Raw genomic sequence first — 7500 nt, 5'->3', positions numbered from 1 at the left:
GGATTTGATGGTAAAGGCGATGCTTTGGGCGGCGGAAAAAGCCGGGTTTTTGTGCGGGCGATGCGGAGGCAGCGAAAGGCGGTTTTGGGTTGAGCCTGGCTGCTGCAATGGGTTCCTTGGAGCAATAAATGGAGAAGTGTTCACCCGACACCGGTTTTGTGAAGAAGAGGGTTAGGCTGGTTTGAAGAAGGCTTGTGTTTCAGTAGCTTGCTGGACAAAGTTATCTTTTGATCATGAACTTTGCTGTCCAGTGCCTGAAAAATTAAACCTGGAAAACTCCCTGAGTTAAGCCTAAAGAAATATGCACCACCAGTGGAGAGCAATGCTAATGTTTAACTAGCTGAAATAGCTGTTTGCTTAGTGGGGAATGTGAGGTATCTGACAGAAGGGACATCTCTCTTATTAGTAATCAAATAGGGCTGACCAGTTGTTGCCATCACTCTGGGATTGTGTCAGGCAATTGAGAACAAGTTCACCGCTTTATAGAAGTCCAAGTACAAAAAAATCAATATAATTATATTTGTCTTTAGTGTTTTAGCTATGGAAATCATATCGTGCTGGGTTGTTGCCTCGCGAGCTGGATTTATTTCTGCTTTATTGGCTAAAAAATAGTTGGAAGTGGAGGAATCTTGGCGGCGTAGTGAATGCAAGGCAGCGTGTTACAGCTTTTATTATTGGATTACGGGCATGTTCATTGTGCAGAGTTCTTTTTGGAGAGATGTGTGACTTTTGCAGATGTAAATGGTGAATTGCATTAAAGTGTGACTGCAGCAGAATGCGAGGAAAATTAACCAGGAATGAAAATTAGAATAATATTTTGCTTTTCTGTGCTTGGTCAGACTCTGATTCAGAGCTGTGGAGCCTTTCATGCCTCTGGAGTGCCCAGTGCAAAATGCAGGAGGAGTTGATGTTTGTGGTCCTTGCACGTGCCAGGACGTGGCGAAACATCACCTTTTTAGGGATTCTGATGGTACTTCCATAATAACATCCTGGAGTTGCTGGGAGAAAATTTGTATCAGTCGTGTGAAGGGTTATCCTGGCAGAACTGAGCCAAGCTACCCAACACCAGTGCTTTTATACCTCCCCCAAACTATCAGAACTAGGGGATCATTTGATATTCCAGCAGCATGAGAAGAGATAAAAAAAAATCAGAAAACATTTGGTTAATGGGTTTATCATGTTTATTTGAATAAGGAAGATTGAAACTCCATTTATGCCTAGCATAAATGCTTTAGTGATCTTAATTATTGATGAAAAATCTGCTGTGCTTCTAAATTTAAAGATAGGGCAATTTTATGGCAATGTTAATCACCTTCTGCATTAGGAATTTTCAAGATTTGGGCTTTATGGGGATGGCATGGATTTTAGCCTCCTAAAGAGAGTTGTCACTTCTCATGGCAGAGAATCTGGAGCTCGGCAGAGGCCGGAGTGGCCTCTCCAGCCGGGCTTTTGAAGGACTGTGGGATGTGATGTTTGCTCCCAGCAAATTGCAGCAAACCTAGGAGGGAAGTGTGGCCGGGAGGAAGCTCTGGAGGAGGGGTTCCAGCCCTCTGGAAGCGCCGAGGAGGATTTGAAATCCCCGATATTTACATTCGCTCGACCCATGTGCTCGGAGCCTGGTGCCTAAATTTGTTGTCAGGGTTGGGTTTCAGGCTTGCATTTCCCCCTTGAGCATCCCGGAACAACCTTTCCCCATCACATTTGGGGGTCAATTTACAGTTTCCCATAAGAAGTGGAGTCGCTTGGGTAGTTGGCTTAAAAAAAAAAAAGAATTATATCCAATATGCTTCGCTAGATCCTTTTGTCCTTCGGATACATTTAGCAGCTTTTGACCAGATAAGGCATATTTGTCCTCAGGATATGAACCAATAATTCAATCCTGAATTGAGATCTATGGCCACCCATTTCTTCCAGCCCACACTAGGAGACTCCGTGATAGTCGGAACTGTTTATGCGCTGGGATTAAAAAAGCCCAAAAAACAGAAGGGAAAAAACCCCTTACGCACCCCAGGAGTAATAATTTATTAGCAGTGCTGATATTTAAAATAAACTTGTGTAATTCTATGTTTGAATCCTGCAGTGGGCTGGAAATGTAAAAGCCAAACCCGAGGCCTTGGAAGCGGTTTTTGGTGTCAGGAGCCTCCGCGACCTTTTAATTCACTGGGAATTTTTATTTACGTCGCCGGGATGTTTCTCACGGAGCACGGCTGAGCGGGGAGGCTTTTATTACTGTACACATTTAAGTATCTGCTGGCATTTCGGGGCCGCTCCTCCAGCACAGTACCTCACGTGTTAAAGAACAAACCCACCGTAAATTGCAGCGCAGTCAGTAAAAAGATGCCACAGAAAAAGTGTCCCTGGGAAATTAGATTGACCCAAAGAAAAGCAAATAAAAGAAAGGAAAAGGCCCATATTTTCTTTGCGGTGTTGCTGAAAAGGATGGGAGTATCATTTTCATAGTGGAATAATGTTTTCTGGGAAAACACAAAAGCAGATGTTCCTCATTAGGAACACCCATTGTCTACATATCACAACTATGAACAGATAAATCTCTCCTATTTCACCCATACATTCCAAGGGCTGCAAATGATTACAGGATGCCGCTGGAGCTGCTAAACCAAAACCACACTCTGGGCTGGAACCGCTGCTCCGTGCCACCAGCAGATACTTCACTGGGGAGGGATGGAAGTTCCTGCCCGGAGCCGGAGCCTTGGCTCCTGGCTGCCTCCCGGGGCGTCCCGCGGGCCGGGCTCCCGCGGGTGCCGCTGGCGGAGCAGAGGGGCTCCAGATGGCACCAGCACGGCCCCGCCGCTCGCTGGCATCTCCGTGGGCAGCCAACGCCCCCTCCCCAGTAAATCTGGCATTATTCTATAGACTTCAGGAGACTTATCATTCCAAGTGTGTCCTACTTTCCTGTATGGGAGCCAGACATCTGCTTATCCCATTTCTTTCATACGGAGTTTGGAATAGCTGTAGTTTGGGGGAATAAAAAGTTTTGTCATATATAACAGCTGTTACAAAATTTCAATCCCGTAGGCTCTTGAAATACCTTTTGCCTGACCTCAGATTTGGGAGATAATTGACATTTCTTTTAGCCACCCCCCCACACACACCCCTTCTTAACCTTTCCCTGGCTGAAATTTCAGATTGATTTTCCCTAAACCACTTGGTTGTTCCAGCTTTTTTTTTATTATAATATTTATTTATTTATTTATTTATTTATCTATTTATTTATCTATTTATTTATTTATATATATATATATTTATTTATCTATTTATCTATTTATCTATTTATCTATTTATTTATTTATTTATTTTTACCGCCGGCTCGCCGGTGCAGCGCTTTAATTCCTCCCTACTCCAAGTTTACACCTCTGTCGGGTTGGCGGCTGGAGGGCGAGGGGGGTTTTGTTTTTTGTTGTTTTTTTTTTTCGTCAGCAGCGTTTCCTTTCACTTCCCGTCACAAAGGTGAGAGCCGCTGACCTTTGCTGGCAGTCCCGGCCGCTGAATTATTCATGTGATTGACTTTTTGTCAGTGCACACAGTTGTGCTCTGGGACATTTTATTCATTTACCTCATTTAAAGCGCCTTTCTGCACCTGTTCAAGTATTAATATCATGTAATTTGGGCCTAATGCCGATTTTGCTGAACACTCATTATATTTTTTATTAGCTATATTTCCAAACGATTATGTATGATTATTACCAAGCCTTACAAACAGCAATGGGTTATTCCCTAGACCTTTACATCTTCTTGTCAGGTTGTTTTCAGAAGCAAGGAGGATAAACATTTGACCAGTCCCAATGTTTTTATTCCTACTCCATATCCAACCAGAGAACTTAAAGCTTTTTCCCTTATGGCTTTGCGAAAGCATGATTAAATCCAACTCTGCAGAAGCTGTACAAATGCCAGCATTTATAAGGTCAACGCTTTTGTTAAAAATGCTATGTAAATGAGGATCTGCAAAAAGGGACATTAAATAAAATTAAATTCATTGTCTTCTTTAATGTCATTTACATTTTGGCTAAGCCCTGGCCTGTCAAGGAGGATTTTTAAAATAATTTTAATTACACATCATTTAGGGATCCAAGGTTTTCTATTCAGTAGCATTTGGATAACCTGCAAAATGGTGACTGTTTATTAACTTCTTAAATGACAACTTGTCATTTCATCTGCATAATGCAATGAAAACAGAGCAGTTTGGTGTCATTTTTTTTTTTTATTTATTTAATTCTTATTTTTCTTTAAGATGTTCACCAAACTGCTGGAAGAACAGACCTTAAAATAGCTCAGCTGCTCTTTTGCTTTCAGCATCCTATTGGCGCTACCAAGTTCAGAGTATATTAAAAAATTACGACTTTCCTGGGTAACCAGTTCTGGAAAAAATTGCCATCAGGAACCCGACATTGATTTTTTTTCCTCCTTAAGAAGGTGGTTTATTGTAGATTAATGGGTTTAGCTGCGAGGGATCTGTTTGCAGACAGGGGCAGCTGGATTGGGGCTCGAGGCGCGCAGGTACGAACACCTCTCACCTGTTCAAACGAGGACACGGCACACGCTGGGGCTTCAAACGTGCATAAAAACAGAGCAAAAAATGGCAAACCAAAGCCATCTCTGTAATTCAGCCCCGCCGAGCTCCCCCACACCCCAGAACCAGGACTTTGGATGTGCTTCCTCCTCCCTTTGGCTTTCTTTCCCTCGGGTCATCTGAGTCTCACAGCATTTTTACATCGCTCCCTGGTTATCCCTGCTGCTCACCGCAGCCCAGGAAATCCTGGGAATACCTGGGATGCTGGGATGCGCTGGGGGACGGCTTCCAGAGCATTGTTCCCCAGGAAATCCCAAATGTGCTGGGTGAGACTCCTGCACCGCTTCCCTCCCTGTCTAATACTTGATTATTTGAAGCCCAAAGCATTGCACGGCTCTAGGAGGAGGGAATAATAAAATCCCGTGCTTTTGTGAGAGAGGAAAAGGGGGGGAAGGGATTTAAGCAAAGCTGTCAAAAACTATACTCCAGGAGGGACCCTGATACAAACCATCCCGGGCTTCTGCTGCAGCCTTATCAGGTGAAAAGCAAAGATACTGCCAGAGCCTGTAATTTTGTTAGGATGCCTTTGATGAATTGGATTAGGTTATGGAAAAATCTTTCAAACTCGGAGTTCTGGTACGTGAGCTTCCAGGAAGTAAATAATTACCCTCAGACAGCAGATAATTAAAAAAAACAACCTGTGAAACACAAAGTGGTAGAAATGGGTTTAACAAGGCTCCGTTGCTAACGCGGGGAGATTTCGGGGGGCCGGGGGTAGGAGCAGCCCCGGTGTTGGGTTACTCGCAGGGCTGAGGAGGGAGCGCTGTGCCGGGCTGGAGGAGGTGGAAATTCCAGGCTGGGAGGATGGAAATTGTCACCGGGGATGCCAGGGGGTGATTGACGTGCGGGGCGAGGGGAAGGGGACGCGGGGAGCTCACCCTGCGCTTGGCAGCCCCGGCGGAGCTCAGGAAAAGGAGAGCCATTGACGGGTCCCGCTGCCGGCCGAGCAGCTCCGCCACTTGTTTATCTTTACAGCAAATCTCGCAAAAACGGTTGTGGTCAAACCTGTACAGCACAACCTTATACTGGCATTATTAATGCCCTGTTAAAATAAAGATGTAACTGGAAAGGCAAAAAGAAAAAAAAAAAAGCTGGAGCTGGGGAATTTTACAGGCTGAGGGGCACTCTGGGCTTTACGAGATGTGAGTTTGCTGTTAACTGTTTTGGTTCTTTAATGTTTTAAGCCGAGGGAAACTTGCTGGTTCCTCTGTGTATCAGCTCAGCTCTACCAGAACATAGCTGGCTCCGTTCTAGGTTTTATTTTGCTATTGAACAAACTCTCCTTATTTCTCCAAGATGGAAAATATCCAGAGTGTAAACAGCGTTTGTTCGGGAGAAAGGGAAGGTGTTTGTTCCACAGGGGTTGGAGATCTCCAGGTGGCGAGGCTGGAGGCAAATTTAAAAAAAAAACCTAATAAATAATAATAATTATTATTAAAAAATTCTGTCGTACTTTGAGCAAAATAAAAGTTTAACAGCCAGAAAAACGACAGGGAGCCCATGGTGGCGTGGCACCCGTGCCACGGGGAGCAAACTGCAGCATCCGCGCGCGGCGGCGGCAGCGGCGAGGATAGCGCCGTGTTTTCCCAATAATTCACTAGGAAATGAGTTTAACATGTGTGGAAAGGAAGGGGCTTACATTTGTGTTGTTGTAAGACATGTAGCATAGGCCCAGCTAGCGGAAGGAGTCGGCTCCAGCTTGTCTCTCGTGAAAGACGAAACACGGTTACACATCTGGTGAGAAAGAGCAGTTCATTTGCCCAGACAGCTCGCTCTGCAGCCGCTGAAAGGAGCTATTTTGACAGAAACAAAGCCATGGGGGCTGGGGCAAGCGATTAGCGGGATCCTGCTCGCTCAAAAACTCCTTGGCCTTAATGATAAAGAAATAGAAAAGGAAATAAAGAAACCTGGCCTAAGCCTCTAGCAGTGTTTAAGGAGGCTTTGGGAAAGTAGCAATACAAACAAGGGCTTCCATGTCAAATTCCCGCTGCACTTGGTAAAAGTTTCTAAGGAAAAAAAGGTTGGAAGAATAGCAGAACAAAAATTAACCTGGAAGCTGAAGGAGTTATTAAGAAGCAAAGGTCCAGCCACGCTTCTGGGATAAGCTCATTTTCCTGAGACATGTGCAGGAGAAGAAGTTAATTTGACAGCATGGAGGGTGTGGTGCTCTCATTTAAAAGGTGAATTCACCACTGAAAATCTTCACCACACACTTGGTTTGCTCCCTGGCCCCGTGGCTGCACAGAACCTTCAGTTTGGTTGTAAAGCAAACAAGGAGCCCTATCAAAAAGCCTAATCTGGACAAAAAAAATCCCAATCCTCTCGCTGAAGAGAGGTTATTAATGCACAAAGGAGAGATGTGAGTGTCCTTTCTTTTGAATAACAACCAATAAAATTGAATTGGTCTTGGTATTGTGTGGATTGTCAGGAATGCTCTTTACCAATCCAAATTTGATTAGGATTTCCTCTTTATGTTTGTGCAGTTCTTCTGTGCTTCACGAGATGCTGGTGGGCAGCGAGCTGCCTGTGCTAATCCAAACAGGCTTGTTAAGCCATGGAGGGATCCAGCAGGGGCTGTCCTGCTGGACACAAACAGTTCAGTAGCTGGAGGTGCAAAGAGATTTAGGGAGCGACCCCAGAGTTCTGCTCCAGCCTCCCACTTCTTCCCAGGGTGGTCATGGCTGGGTGTCTGCTGGTCACTGGGCTCCACAGGGATGAAGGAAAGTCAATGATAGGAAAAAGCACCACCAAAACTTTGATTCTTTCTTTTGGAGGTGGTTTTTAGACCTGGGAAGATGTCCTGGCTTGGGTAGTGCATGATCTCTGTGAATTATGCCATCAATACTTATAGAGATTACTTTTCTCTCTCTTTTTTTTTTTTTTTTTTTTTTAATTCTATAATCCTGAATAAC

At 44.4% G+C, this 7500-nt stretch overlaps 1 protein-coding gene and 1 long non-coding RNA gene across 20 annotated transcripts in view; both read left to right on the top strand.

The window, feature by feature from the left end:
• EBF3 (EBF transcription factor 3) overlaps positions 1–7500 on the top strand; it is a 130619-nt gene that overhangs the window by 15219 nt on the left and 107900 nt on the right. The gene's annotated exons all lie outside the window — the stretch shown is intronic.
• Positions 1–7500, top strand: part of LOC146767096 (uncharacterized) — a 45560-nt gene that overhangs the window by 674 nt on the left and 37386 nt on the right. The window contains exon 1 of the long non-coding RNA XR_014956202.1: positions 1–7500. This exon is cut by the window's left edge and continues 674 nt beyond it; it is cut by the window's right edge and continues 23487 nt beyond it. This is a non-coding gene — a long non-coding RNA (uncharacterized LOC146767096).

This window comes from Lonchura striata, chromosome 6 (assembly GCF_050655825.1).
Source record: "Lonchura striata isolate lonStrDom1 chromosome 6, ASM5065582v1, whole genome shotgun sequence".
NCBI classification, from domain to species: Eukaryota; Metazoa; Chordata; class Aves; order Passeriformes; family Estrildidae; genus Lonchura; species Lonchura striata.
Note: the sequence above shows the minus strand (reverse complement) of the source record. Positions and strands in the feature narration are given on the sequence as shown.